The sequence below is a fragment of the Cavia porcellus genome, unplaced genomic scaffold (assembly GCF_034190915.1).
Source record: "Cavia porcellus strain 051 isolate PalLab524CR breed Dunkin Hartley unplaced genomic scaffold, mCavPor4.1 scaffold_41, whole genome shotgun sequence".
Classification (NCBI taxonomy): domain Eukaryota; kingdom Metazoa; phylum Chordata; class Mammalia; order Rodentia; family Caviidae; genus Cavia; species Cavia porcellus.
This window is the reverse complement of record NW_026947524.1, coordinates 2,650,880-2,667,597: the sequence shown is the minus strand read 5'-3', so window position 1 is coordinate 2,667,597 and position 16,718 is coordinate 2,650,880.

The window sequence follows — 16,718 nt, the reverse complement described above, 5'->3', positions numbered from 1 at the left end:
TAACTCCTAACACTAAACCTACCCCTAACCCTACCCCTTAAACTAAAACTAACACTGTCTATAATACAGAACCCTAAACCTAAACATAACCCTAGCATAACCCTAACCCTAACCCTAACCTTAACCCTAACCTTAACTCTAACCCTAACCCTAACACATACCTCTAACCCTAGCCCGAACCCTAACCCTAAACATAACACTAACCCTAACCTCTAACACTAACCCTAACCCTAATCCTATCCCTAACCATAACCCTAAACCTAACACTAAGCCTAACTTGGAACCCTAATCCTAACCTAACACTAAACATCAACATAACCCTAACCATAACACTAACCCTACCCCTAAGCCTAACCGTAAATGCTAACCCTGACCATAATCCTAACCATAAACCTAACCTTAACACTAAACCTAACGCTAACACTAACCCTAACACATACCTCTAACCTTAACACTAACGCTAAACCTAAACATAACACTAAGCCTAATAAATAACACTAAACCTAACCCTAAACCTATCCCTAACCCAAACCCTAAACCTAACACTAAACCTAACTTGTAACCCTAATCCTAACCTAAGACTAAACCTCAACCTAACCCTAACCCTAACCCTAACCATAACATTGACCTAACCATAAGCCTAACCCTAAATTCTAACCTTAACCATAATCCTAACCCTATCATAACCCTAACCCTAACCCTAACCCATAACCGTATCCCTAACACCTAAGACTTAAACCTAACCGTAACCCTAACCCTACATCTAACGCAAAACCTAATTCTAACCCTAAACCTAACCGTAACCCTAACGTTAACCTAAATGTAATCCTAACCCTAAACATAACACTAAGCCTTACCCTAACCCAAAATCTAACTCTAACCCTAATAATTACACTAACCCTATCTCTAAGCCTAACCCAAAAACTGACCACTAAAGCTAACCCTAACCATAACCATAACCCTAAACCTAAAGCTTATAACTAACCCTAATCCTAACCCTTACCCTATCTGTAACCTAAACCCTAACTCTAGCCATAACAACTAAGCCTAATCCTAACCCTAACCCTAACTCTAACGCTAAAACAAACGCTAACATCTAAGCATAACCCTAACACTAAACATAACTCTAAACCTAGCCCTAACACTAACCATAACCCTAACCCTAAACCTAACCTTAAATTCTAACTGTAACATTAATTCTAACCCTAACCCTAACAGTAACCCTAACCCTAAACTTAAACCTAAACCTAACCCTAACCCTAACCCTAACACTATACATAACCCTAACCCTAACCATAAATCGAACCCTAACCCTAAACCTAACCCTATCGAAACACCTAATCCCTAACACTAACCCTAACCTTAACTCTAAAACTAACCCTAAATCTAAACCTAACCCTAACCCTAAACCTGATCATAACCCTCACACAAAGTCTAACACTAACCCTCTCCCTAACAGCTAACCCTAAACCTAACCTTAATCATAACCCAAATACTAAGGGTAATCCTAACCCTAAAACTAAGCCTAAACTCTAACCATAACTCTAACCCTAACCCTAACCCTAACCCAAACCCAACCTAACCCTTAAATCTAATGTTAACACTAACCATAACCCTAACCCTAACACTAAAACTAACCTCCAAAACTATCCCTAGCACTAACTGTAATCCTAAGCCTAAACCTAACCACTTACACTTGTCCTACCCTTACTCTAACCCTCACCCTAACTCTAACACTTAACTGAATTCTAACATCTAATCATAACCTTAACCCTAAACTCTAACCGTAACACTGACCATAACCCTAACCCTAACACTAACATTAAACTATAAACCTAACGCTAATCATAACGCTAACCCTAACCGTAACCGTAACGATAACCCGAACCTTAAATCTAACATTAATCCCTTACCCTATGCCTAACTGTTAAACTAACCCTAACCCTCACTGTAATACCTAACCCTTACCCTAACCCTAGCATAACTCTAACGCTAACCCTAACCCTGACACTAACCGTAACCCTACCACATACATCTAACCCTATCCCAAAACCTAACCCTAAACGTAACACTAACCCTAACCTCTAAAACTAGCCCTAACGCTAAACCTATCCCCAACCCTAACACTAAAAATAACACTATACCTAACTTCTAGCTCTAACCCTAAAACTAAACCTAAACCTCAACCTAACCCTAACACTAACACTAACCCTCATACTAACCCTAACCCTTAACTCTAACCGTAACACTGAGCCTAACCCTAACCCTAACCCTAACCCTAACCTAATTGTAACCCTAACCCAAATCCTAACTTAATTGTAACCCTAACCCTAACCATAACCCTAACCCTCACCCTAACCCTAACACTAACACTAACCATAACCTCTATGCCTAACCATAACCCCAGCCGTCACCCTAAGTCTAACCCTAAACAAAAAGCTAACCTCTAACCATAACCCTAGCCCTAACCCTAACACTAACACTAAAATTAACACTAACCCTAACACTAACCCTAACCCCAATACTAACCATAACCTCTATGCCTAACCATAACCCTACCCTTCACCCTAAATCTAATTCTAAACAAAACACTAACCTCTAACCATAACCCTAGCCCTCACCCTACCCTAACACTAAAATTAACCCTAAAATTAACCCTAACACTAACCCTAAACCCAATCTTAAGCTTTAACACTAACCCTAAACCTAAACCTATCCCTAACATCTAACCCTAATCCTAAGCTTAAACCTAAGCTTTAACCTTAACCCTAAACCAAACTAAGGCTAACCGCTAACAATTATGCTTACCCTAACATTAAAATTAAACTCTAACTGTAACACTAACCCTAAACTTAAAACTATCCCTAATATCTAAACCTAACCCAAACCTAATCATAACTCTAACACTCAGCATAACCCGAAGTCTAAACGTAACCCCAACCCTTACCCTAACCCTAACACTAACCCTAAACACTAACCCTAAAGCTAACACTATACCTAAACCTAATCATAACTGTAAACCTAACCCTAAAACTACCCTAAACTTAACCCTATCCCTAACATGTAACCCCTATCCATATCGGTAAACCAAACCGTAACCCTAACCCTAAACCTAAGCCTAAACCTAAACCTAGTCGTAACCCTAACCCTAACCGTAATCCGAAGCCTAATCATAATTCTAATCCTAACCCTAACCCTAACACTAACCCTAAATCCTAACCCTCAAACTAACTCTAAACCTAACCCTACACCAAAAGCTTACCCTAAGCCTAACACTAACTTCTAACCCTAACCCTAACCCTAACCATAATGCTAAACCTAACCCTAACCCTAACCCTGACATCTAATGGTAACCGTAACACTAACCCTAACCATAACCCTAACCGTAACCATAATCTCTAACCCTAATTGTAACCCTGACCATAACCCTAATGTAACCCTACACCTTAAATTAACACTTGGCCTGAGTTTCTTTCCTATCCCTAACCCTAACCCAACACCTAGCATAACCAAAAACATAACCCTAACCCTAACGCTACCCCTAACCCATACCTCTAAACATAACCCTAACCATAACCCTAACCCTAACCAAATGCCTAACCATAACCCTTTCCCTAACCCTATCCCTAACGCTAATCCTAACACTAAACCTAACCCTAACGTTAACACTAACACTAAAACTAACCCTAACACTAACCTCTAAACCTAAACCTTACAGTAACTCAAACCCTAAAATTAACCAGTAAACCTAATCTTAAACCTTACCCTATCCCTAACACTAACACTAACCCTAACCCTGAAGCTGAGTTTTAACCCTAAACCGAACACTAACAATAACCTCTAAGCCTAAACCTAACCCAAACTCTAACCCTAACTCTAACACTAAACCAACCGCTAACTGCCAACCATAACCCTAATCCTAACCATAACACTTAACCAAACACTAACTCTAACCCTAACCCTAACCAGAAACCTAAGCTTTAACCCTAACACTAATTGAAACCTAATGCTAACTTACAACCATAACCCTGACCCTAACCATAACCCTAACTCTAAGCTCTAACCTTAACACTAACACTAACCCTAAAACTATCCCTAACATCAAACCTTAAACCTAACCCTAAACCTAACCCTAACCTAAATGTACCCCTAAACCTAACCATAAACGAAAGCCTAACCGAAACCCAAACCCTAATCATAACACTAACCCTAAACCCTAACACTAAAGCTAACAGTATCCCTAAGTATAACCCTAACCGTCAACTTAACCCTATTCCTAACCCTATCCCTAACACCTAAGCCTAACCCAAATGCTAAATCTAACCCAAAACTAACACTAAACCTAACCCTAACACTAACCCTAACTCTAAGCCTAACCATAAACCTAATCCTAACACTAACACTAACGGTAACATGAAGCCTAACCTTAACACTCTCCTTAACACCTAACCCCTAACACTAACCCAAACAATAAACGTAACCATAACCCTAAACCTACCCCTAAAACTAATGTCTAATCATAACCCTAACCCTAACCATACCCATAACTCTAACCCTAAACCTAACATTAATCCCTCACCCTAACCCTAACCCTACCCCTTAAACTAAAGCTAACCCTGTATATAATACCTAACCCTAAACCTAAACATAAGCCTAGCATAACCCTAACCCTAGCCCTAACATTAATGCTAAACCTATTGCTAACCCTAACCCTAACACGTACCTCTGACCCTAACCCTAAATATAACACTAACCCTAACCTCTAACACTAACACTGAACCTAAAACTTTCCCTAACCCTAAACCTAAACCTAAACCTAATCGTAACCCTAACCGTAACCATCACACAAAGCCAAACCTAACCATCTCCCTAACAGCTAATCCCTAACACTAACCTTAATCATAACCCAAACACTAAGCGTAACTCTAACCCTAACCCTAAACCTAACCTCTAACCATAACTCTAACCCTAACCCTAAACCTAACCCTAATCCAACCTGACCCATAACCCTAATGCTAGCACTAACGATAGGCCTAATCCTAACACTAAAACTAACCTCTAAAACTAACCCTAGGACTAACCTTAATGCTAACACTAAACCTAACCACTAACCCTTGCCTAACACTTAGCCTAACACTAACCCTAAACCTAACCCTAACCCTAAACTCTAACCATAACACTGACCCTAACCCTAACACTAACAATAACCTCTAACACTAACCCTAACCATAAACCTTACCCTAACCATAACCATAACCAAAAACCTAAATCTAACATTCATCCCTTACCCTAACACTAACCCTACCCCTTAAACTAACCCTAAAATTAACTGTAATACCTAACCCTGACCTGAACACTAACCCTAGCATAACACTAACCCAGACATTAACACTGACCATAAGACTAACCCTAACCCAACACATACCTCTAACCCTATCCCTAAACCTAACCCTAAACGTAACACTAACCCTAACCTTTAACACTAACCCTAACGCTAAACCTATACCTAACATAACACTAAACCTAACACTATACCTAACTTCAAACACTAAAACTAAAACTAACCCTAAACCTCACCTACATAATGCTAACCATAACACTAACCCTCACACTAACCCTAACCCTAAACGCTAACCCTAAACATAACCATAAACCTAACCCTAACCCTAACCCTAAATCTCACCTAATTGTAACCCTAACCCTAACCATAACCCTAACCCTAACCCTAACCCTAAAACTAGCCATAACCTCTATGCCTAAACATAACCCTAACCTTCACCCTAAAGCAAACGCTAAACTCTAAACATAACCCTAACCCTAACCCTAACACAAAAATTAACTCTAAACCTAAACCTAACACTAACCCTAACACCAAACTTAGGCTTTATCACCTACACTAAACCTAAACCTATCCCTAACATCTAGCCCTAAACCTAACCCTAACCCTAACCTAAACCCTAAACCTAAGCTTTAACCCTAACCCTAAACCAAACCTAATGCTAACCGCTAACCATAACTCTAAACCTAAACCTAACCCTAACCCTAAATTTAAACTCTAACCCTAACCCTTACACTAACACTAACCTTTACCTCACCCTAACCCTAAACTTAACACTAATCCTAACTTCTAACCTTAACACTAAACCTAACCCTAACACTAAACCTCAACTTAATCCTAACCCTAACCTTAACCCTAACCCTAACAATAACCATGACCCAAAGCCTAAACATAACCCTGTCCCTAACTCTAACTTTAACCCTAATCCTAACCCTAAACCTAACTCTAACTAAAACCTAAACCTAACTCTAAACATAACCCTAATCCTAACACAAACACTAACCCTAAACCTAACACTAACACTAACCACTAAACCTAACCCAAACCCTAACCGTAATGCTAACCATAAACCTAAGCCTTAACCCTAACCATAACCTCTAAGCGTAGCCCTAACCCTAATGCTAACCCCAAACTCTAACCCTAACCCTAACTCTAAACCTAACCCTAACCCTAAGCATAACCGTAACCATAACCCTAAGCTTTATCCCTAACACTAACGCTAACCCTAACCATAACTTCTAAGCCTAAACCTAACCCTAACTCTAAGCCAAACGCTAACCCTAAACATAAACCTATCCCTTACCCTAAGCCTAACCCTACCACTATCCATAACCCTAAAACTAACCGTAACACTATCACTAACACTAACTCTAACCCTAAACCTAACCCTATCCTAACACCTAACCCCTAAACCGAACCCTAAACCTAACCCTGAAACTAACCCTAACATCTAACACTAACCCTAACCCTAAACCTATCCCTATCCGTATCCATAAACCCAACATTAAACCTAACTTCTAACCCTAAGCCTACCTCTAACCCTAAACCTCAACCTAACCCTAACCCTTACCATAACCCTAACCCTCACCATAACCGTAACCCAAAGCCTAACCGAGATCCTAACCCTAACCCTAACCCTAAACCTAATTCTATCCTTAACCCTAACACTAACCTTAAACCTAAATATAACTCTAACCAAACGCTAACCCTAACACTAACTTAAACATAACACTAACACTAACCTCTAACCCTAATCCTAACCCTAACTGTGACGCTAAACCTAAACCTAAGCTTTAACCCTAATACTATCACTCACCCTAACCAAAATCTCTAAGCATAACCCTAACACTAACCCTAACACTAAATTCTAAACTGAAACCTAACCTAAAACTAACAATAACCCTAAACCTAAGCATAGCCCTAAACTCTAACCATAAAACTAACATAAACCTAACATTAACCCTAGCCATAAACCTAACACTAAACAGAACATTATTCGCTAACCCTAACCCTAACCCTAACAATTAAACGAACACTAACACTGACAGTAATACGTAACCCTAACCCTAAAGTTAAACCTTCCATAACCCTATACCAAACCCTAACCCTAACCCTAACCCATACCTAGAACAGTAACCCTAACCCTAACACTAAAACTAAGGCTAACCCTAAACCTAACCATAAACTTAACCCTAAACCCTAACCCTAACGCTAACCGATACCTCTAACCCTAAAACTAAACCTAACCTTTACTTTAACCGTAAACTTAACTTTAAACCTAACACTAACCTCTAACCCTAACTCTAACCCTAACCTAACCTTAAAATTAACACTAAAACAAACTTCTAAACCTAACGTTAATAAGAAACTTTAACTCTAACCCTAACCATAACCCTAAACCTAACCCTAACCCTAAAACTAAACCTAACGGTAAACTCTAACCATAACACTAACACTAAACCTATCCTTAACACTAACACCTAACACCTGACCATAACCCTAAACCTACCCCTAACCCTAACACTAACTATAACCCTATCCCTAACCCTAACACTAACACTAACACTAAACTCTAATCTTAACCTTAGTGCTAACCGTAATCCTAACCCTAAACTTAACCACTAACCCTAACCCTAACACTATACCTAAAGCTAACACTAACCCTAAACGTAACACTAACCCTAACACTTTTCCTAACACCTGACCCGTAAACTTAACCATAACTCTAAAATTAACTCTAAATCTAACCATAAACCTAACCCTAAATTAAACACTAAACCTAATTGTAACCGTACCCCTAACCCTAAACCAAAGCCTAACTCTAACCCTCTTCTTAACACCTAACCTTTAATCCTAACCCTAATCATAACCCTAACCCTAAACTTAACCCTAACCCTAACACTAACCCTAAACCTAACCTAAACTTAAACGTAAACTATAACCCTAAACCTAATCCTAACCATAACCTTAACCCTAACACTAACCCTAAACCCTAACTCTAAACCTAACATCATCCCTAACACTAACACTAACCGTAAACCTAACCCTAACCCTAAACCTATCCCTAACACCTAACCCCTAACCCTAACGCTGAACCTAACTCTAAAACTAACAATAAAACTAACGCTAACACTAACACTAACCCTAAGCCTTACCCTAAATCTAATCGTAACCCTAACCCTAACCGTAATCCAAAGCCTAAGCTTAACCCTCTACCTAACACCTAACCCCTAACCCTAACCCTAACTGTAACCATAATAATAACCCTACCAATAATTCTAACTTCTAATCCTAGCCCTAACCCTAAACCTAACCATAACCCTAACCCTAAGCCTAACATTAATCCCTTACCCTAACACAAACTCTACGCCTTAAACTAACTCAAAGCCTGACTGTAATACTTAACCCTAACCCTAACACTAACCCTGTCATTAATAACTGACCCCTAACACTAATGATAACCCTACCTCTAAATTTAACACTAAACCTGAACCTAACCATAACCCTAACAATAAACCTAAGCCTAAAACTAATCGTAACCCAAAATCTAACCGTAAACGGAAGCCTAATCCAATCCCTCTCCCTAACACCTAACACCTAAATCTAACCCTAAACGTAGCCCTAACCCTAACCTTAAACGTAACCCTATCCCCGTCCATAAATTGTAATCCTGAACCTAACCCTAACCCTAAACTTAAACCTAAACTTAACCCTCAAACCTAAACTCTAACCCAAAACCTAACCCTAACTCTAACCCTAACACTAACACTATCCCTAACCCTAAATCCAACACTAAACCTAAGAATATCCTTAACCATGAAACTTACCCTAAACCTAAACGTAACCCTAACCCTAACCCTAGTGCTAACTCTATCCCTAATACCTTACCCTTAACACTAACCCTAACCCTAACCCGAAGCCTAACCATAACCCTCTTCCTAAAACTTAACATTTAACCCTAAACCTAACCCTAACCCTAACCATAACCCTAAACCTAAACCTAACTCTAACCTTAAATTTAATCCTAACCCTAACAATAACCCTAATCCTAAACGTAACCATACCCATAAATTTAACCTAAACCTAACTGTAACACTAACACTAACCATAAATCTAACCCTAAACCCTGAATTCTAACCCAACCCTAACACTAACACTAACCCTAAACCTAAACTCGAACACTAAACATAACCCTATTCCAACCTAAACTCTAAACCTAACCCTAATGCTAACTCGAAACCTAACGCAAACACTAAACCTAACTGTAACCCTAACCCTAAACCTCAACCTAACGCTAACCCTAACAATAACCCTAACTCTAAACCTAACTCTAACACTATCCCTACACCCAAACCTACCACTAAACCTAACACTATCCCTAACTCTAACCCTAACCCTAACACTAATAATAACCCTAACGCTAACCCTAACGCTAACCCTAACACCTAACACATAAAACTAAACCTAACCTTAAAACAAACCCTAACCATAACCGTAAACCTAACCCTAAATGAAATGGAAACCTTAAACCTAACCGTAACACTAAGCCTAACCATAACCATCTCCCTAACACTATCCCATAACCCTAACTCTAAACCAAACCCTAACCCTAACCCTAAACGTAACCGTAACCGTAACCCTAAACTAAGCCTAACCCTTAATTCAAACCCTAACCATAACCCTAACACTAAAACTTAACCTAACCCTAACCCTAAACTCTAACCCTAATCCTAACACTAAACCTAACTCCTAACCGTAACCCTAAACCTAACCTATTCATAACCCTAAACCTAACCATTACACGAAGGCTAGCCCTAACCTTTTCCCTAACACTTAACACCTAACACTAACCCTAAACATAGCCCTAAACCTAACTTTACCGTAATTCTAACCCTAACCTTAACCCTAAACTTAACCCTAAATTTTAATCATAAACATAACCCTAACCCTAACACTAACCTTAAACATAGACCTAACCCTAAACCTAATATCTAACCCTGAACCTAACACTAACACAAACCCTAAATCTAACGCTATCCCTAAACTCTAACCCAAACCCTAACCCTAATCCGAAAACTAACCCTAAACTAACCATAAAGCAAAGCCTAACCTAACATTAAACCTCAACCTAAACCTAACACTAACAATAACACTAACCCTAACTCTAACCCTAAACGCTAACCCTAACCCTAACCCTATCCCTAACCCTAAAATTAACCCTAAACCTAACACTATCCCTAACCCTAAACCTAACCCTAAACCTACCACTAACATTAAACCTAACCCTAACCCTAACACTAACTCTATGCCTAACACCTAACCCCTAACCCTAACCCTAACCCTAATCCTAACACTAATCCTAACCCTAACCCTAACCCTAAAGCTAATCCTAACCCAAAATCTAACTGTAACCTAAAGCCTAACCAAAACCCTCTGACTAACACCTAATGCTTAACCGTATCCATAAACCTATCACTAACCATAACCAAGGGTAACCTTAACCCTAACCCTAACCCTAAACCTAACCCTAGCACTACTACGAACATCTAACCCCTAAACCTAACCCTAAATCTAACCCTAACCCTAAACCTAAGTTTTAACACTAACCATAACCCTAAACTTAAGCATAACCTCTAACACTAACCATAACCCTAACCCTAAACACAAACTCTAACCCTAAACCTAGTGCTAACTTCTAACCCTAACCATAACCCTAAGCATAACTCTAACTCTAACACAAACCCTAACCATAAACTCTAACCATAACACAAACCCTAATCCTAACCTTAACCTTAGCTCTAATGTATAACCCTAACCCTAAATCTAACCCTAACCCTAACCCTAACACGAAACCACCTTCTAACCCTAACACTAATCCTAACCCTAAACCTAAACCTAACCCTAATCCTAACCCTAACCCTAACCCTAACCGTAAACCTAACCCTAAACCCTAATCATAAAACTAACATTATTCCTAAACTTAAACCTAACCGTAAACCTAACCCTTGCCCTAAACCTAACACTAATCCTAACTTTATCCCTATTCCTAACATCTAACCCGAACCCAAATCCTAAACCTAACCCTAAAACTAACACTAAACCTAAACCTAACCCTAATCCTAACCCTAACCCTAACCCTAAACGTAATCGTAACCCTAATGGTAATTGTAACCCGAAGCCTAAACTTAACCCTCAGCCTAACAACTAACCCCTAACCCTAAAACTAACCCTAACCCTAAACCTAAATGTAACCATAACCCTAAACCTACCACTAAGCCTAACATCTAATCCTAACACTAACACTAACCCTAACCCTAACATTAACCATAACCATAACCCAAAAATTAACATTAATCCCGAACCCTAACCCTAACCCTACCCCTTAAACTAACCCTAAACCGGACTGTAATACCTATCCCTAACCTTAACCATAACCATAGTATAACCCTAACCCTAACACTAACCCTAACGCTAATCATAACCCTAACCCATACCTCTAAACCTAACTCAAAGACTAACCTAACCGTAACACTAACCCTAACCCTAACCCTAACCATAACCATAAACCCTAAGCCTAAACCTAACGCTAACCCCAAACACTAACACTAAACTTAACCCTTATTTCTAACCATAACCCTAACTCTAATCCTAATCCTAACCCTAACCAAAGCCTAAAGCCTAACCCTAACACTAACACTAATACTATCTGTAACCCTTAACCTAACTGTAAACCTAACGCTAACCATAACACTAACCCTAACCCTAACCCTAACTGTGACTCTAAACCTAAACCTAAGCTTTAACCCTAACCCTAACACTCACCCTAACCATAAACTCTAAGCATAACCCTAACACTAACCCTAACACTAAATTCTAAACCGAAACCTAACCTAAAACTAACAATAAACCTAAACCTAACCATAACCCTAAACTCTAACACTAAAACTTACATTAACCCTAACCATAACCCTAGCCATAAACCTAACACTAAACGGAACATTAATCGATAACCCTAACCCTAACCCTAACCCTACCAATTAAACTAACACTAACAATGACAGTAATACATAACCCTAACCCTAAAGTTAAACCTTTCATAACCCTATACCTAAACCTAACCTTAACCCTAACCTTACCAATACCTCAAACAGTAACCGTAACCCTAACCCTAAAACTAACGCTAACCCTAAACCAAACCATAACCCTAACCCTAACCCTAACCCTAACGCTAACCCATACTTCTAACCCCAAAACTAACCTTAACACTTACCTTAACTGTAAACCTAACTGTAAACCATACAGTAAGCTCTAAGCCTAACTCTAACCCTAACCTAAACCTAAAACTAACACTAAAACAAACTTCTAAACCTAACATTAATAATAAACTTTAACTCTAACCCTAACCATAACCCTAACCCTAACCCTAACTCTAAACCTAATGGTAACCTCTAACCATAAACCTAACACTAACCCTATCCTTAACACTAACACCTAACATCTAACCCTAACGATAAACCCAATCCTAACCTTAACCCTAAATTCTAATCCTAACACTAACACTAAACCTAACCCTAACCCTAACCCTAACCCTAAACCTACCCCTAACCCTAACACTAACTCTAACCCTATCCCTAACCCTAACACTAACACTAACCCTAACCCTAACATGAACATGAACACTAAACTCTAATCTTAACCTTAGCACTAACTGTAATCCTGACCATAAACTTAACCACTAACCCTAACCCTAACCCTAACACTATCCCTAAACCTAACCCTAACCCTAAACTTAATACTAACCCTAACACTATCCCTAACCCTAATCCTACCCCAAACATAAATTGTAGTCCTAAACCTAAACCTAACCCTAAACTTAAACCTAAACCTAACCCTCAAACCTAAACTCTAACCCAAAACCTAACCCTAACTCTAACCCAAACACTAACACTATCCCTAACCCTAAATCCAACCCTAAACCTAAGAATATCCTTAACCCTGAACCTTACCCTAAACCTAAACGTAACCCTAACCCTAACCCTAGTGCTAACACTATCCCTAATACATTACCCTTAACCATAAACCTAACCCTAACCCGAAGCCTAACCATAACCCTCTTCCTAAAACTTAACATTTAACCCTAACCCTAACAGTAACCATAACCCTAAACCTAAAACTAACTCTAACCTTAAATTTAATCCTAACACTAACATTAACCCTAAACCTAAACGTAACCATACCCATAAATTTAAACCTAAACCTAACGGTAACACTAACACTAACCATAAATCTAAACCTAACCATGAATTCTAACCCTAACCCTAACACTAACATTAACCCTAAACCTAAACTCGAACACTGAACGTAACCCTATTCCTAACACTAAACCAAAACTTAACCCTAAACCTAAACTCTAAACCTAAGCCTAACGCTAACCCGAAACCTAACCCAAACACTAAACCTAACTGTAACCCTAACCCTAACCCTAAACCTCAACCTAATGCTAACTCTAACAATAACCTTAAACCTAAACCCTTACCCTAACCCTAAACCTAACTCTAACACTATCCCAAACCGAAACCTACCATTAAACCTAACAGTATCCCTAACCCTAAAACTAACCCTAACCCTAATAATAACCCTAACGCTAACCGTAACACCTAATACATAACCCTAAACCTAACCTTAAAACAAACCCTAACCATAACCCTAAACCTAACCCTAAACCAAATGGTAACCCTAACCCTAACCGTAACACTAAGCCTAACCATAACCATCTTCCTAACACCTATCCTGTAACCCTAACTCTAAACCTAACCCTAACCCTAACACTAACCCTAACCCTAACCCTAACCCTAACCCTAACCGTAACCGTAACCCTAACGCTAAATTCTAATCCTAACCATAACCCTAACACTAAAACTTAACCTAAGCCTAACCCTATCATCTAACCCTAATCCTAACACTAAACCTAATTCCTAACCGTAACCCTAACCCTAACCTTAACCCTAACCTAATAATAACCATAAACCTAATCATAACCCTAAACCTACCCATTACAAGAAGGCTAACCCTAACCATTTCCCTAACACCTAACCCCTAACACTAACCCTAAAGCTAGCCCTAAACCAAACCGTAACCGTAACCCTAACCCTAAACTTAACCCTAACCTTAACCCTAAATTCTAATCATAAACATAACCCTAACCCTAAACATATACCTAACAATAAACCTAATATTTAACCCTGAACCTAACACTAACACAAACCATAACTCTAACCCTAAACTCGATCCCAAACCCTAACCCTAATCCAAAAACTAACCCTAAAACTAACCCTAACCCAAACCCTAAACCTAACACTAAACCTCTACTTAACCCTAACAATAACAATAAACCTAACCCTAACCCTAAATGCTAACCCTAACCCTAACCCTATCCCTAACCCTAACATTAACCCTAAACCTAACACTATCCCTAACCCTAAACCTAACCCTAAGCCTACCAATAACATTAAACCTAAACCTAACCCTAATGCTAACACTATGCCTAACACATAACCCCTAACCCTAACCCTAACACTAACCCTAAAAGAAACAGTAACCCTAAACCTAATCATAAACCAAAACATAACCATAACCCAAAGCCTAACAAAAAACCTCTCCCTAACACATAAAGCTGAACCCTAATCTTAAACCTATCACGAACCCTAACTGAAAGGGTAACCTTAACACTAAACCTAACACTAAACCTAAATGCTAATCATAACCCTAACCCTAACACTAACTGTAAACTTAACCCTATAGCTAAACTCTAACCCTAACCCTAGCCCTAACACTAACCCTAAATGCAACCTTATCCCTAAAACCTAAATCTTAAAACTAAACCTAACCATAAACCTAACCCTAAAACTAACCATAAATCTAATGCAAACTCTAACCCTAACACAAACCTTAACCTAATCATAACGCTAACACTAACCCTAACACTAAACCTAATGCTAACCTCTAACCATAACCGTAATCCCAACTCTAAACGGAACCCTAACCCTAACCCTAAACCTAACACTAACCCTATCCCATATGCCTATCCCTAACACCTAAGCCCTTAACCTAACCATAACCCTAACCCTAACCTTAACCCTAACACTAAATCTAACGAAAAACCTAACCTTAACCCTAACCTTAAAATTAACACTAACTCTAACCTTAACCCTAGCCATAAACCTAACCCTAAACCTAACATTAATTCCTAACATTAACCCTAACACTATGCATTAAACTAACGCTAACACTGACCATAATACGTAACCCTAAACCTAACACTAAACCAACCATAACACTAACCCTAACCCGAACCCTACATCTAAACCTAACCCTAACCCATTACTCTAAACCTAAACCTATCCCTAAACCTACCCCTAACACTCACCCTAACCCTAAACCTAACACTAACCCTAACCCATTTCTCTAAAACTAAACCTAACCTTATCCCTAACCTTAACCCTAACCCTAAACCTTTCCCTAACACCTAACCCCTAACCCTAACCCTAACCCTAAACCTAAACCTAAGTTTTAACCCTATCCATAATCCTAATCTTATCCATAACCTGTAAGCCTAAACCAAACCCTAAAGGTAAACCCAAAAAATAACCCTAAACATAAGGCAAACCTCTGACCATAACACTAAGCCTAACACTAACACTAACATCTAAACCTAACACTAACACTAACCCTAAAACTAACAACTAACCTAATCCTAATCCTTACCATATCCCAAAGCCTAACCCTAACCATGAAACTAAGCTTTAACCCTAAACCTAACCCTAACAGTAACCCTAACCCTAAACCTAACCCTAAATCTAACCCTAAGCCTAAAACTTACCCTAAACCCTAATTGTAACACTATAACTAAACATAACCTGAAGCCTAACCCTAAACCTCTCCATAACAAGTAACCCCTAACCCTAACCCTAACACTAACCCTAACACTAACCAAGTTCTAACCCTTACACTAATCCTAACCCTAAAACTAAACCAAACACTGTTCTTTACCGTAACTGTAACTGTAGCATAACCCTAACACTAAACCTAACCCTAACCCTAACCCTATGCCTAACACCTAACCCCAACCATAACCCTAAACCTAACCCAAAATCCTAACACTAAAACTAACATTAAACCTAACCCTAACCCTAAACCTCAGCCTAACACTAAACCAAATCGTAACAATAACGCTAAGCGCAACACGAAGCCTAATCTTAACCCTCTCCCTAACAGGTAACCCCTAACCCTAACCCTAACACTAAACTTAACCCTAACTGTAACCATAACCCTACCCCTATACCTAACCCTAACTTCTAATTTAAATCCTAACACTAACCCT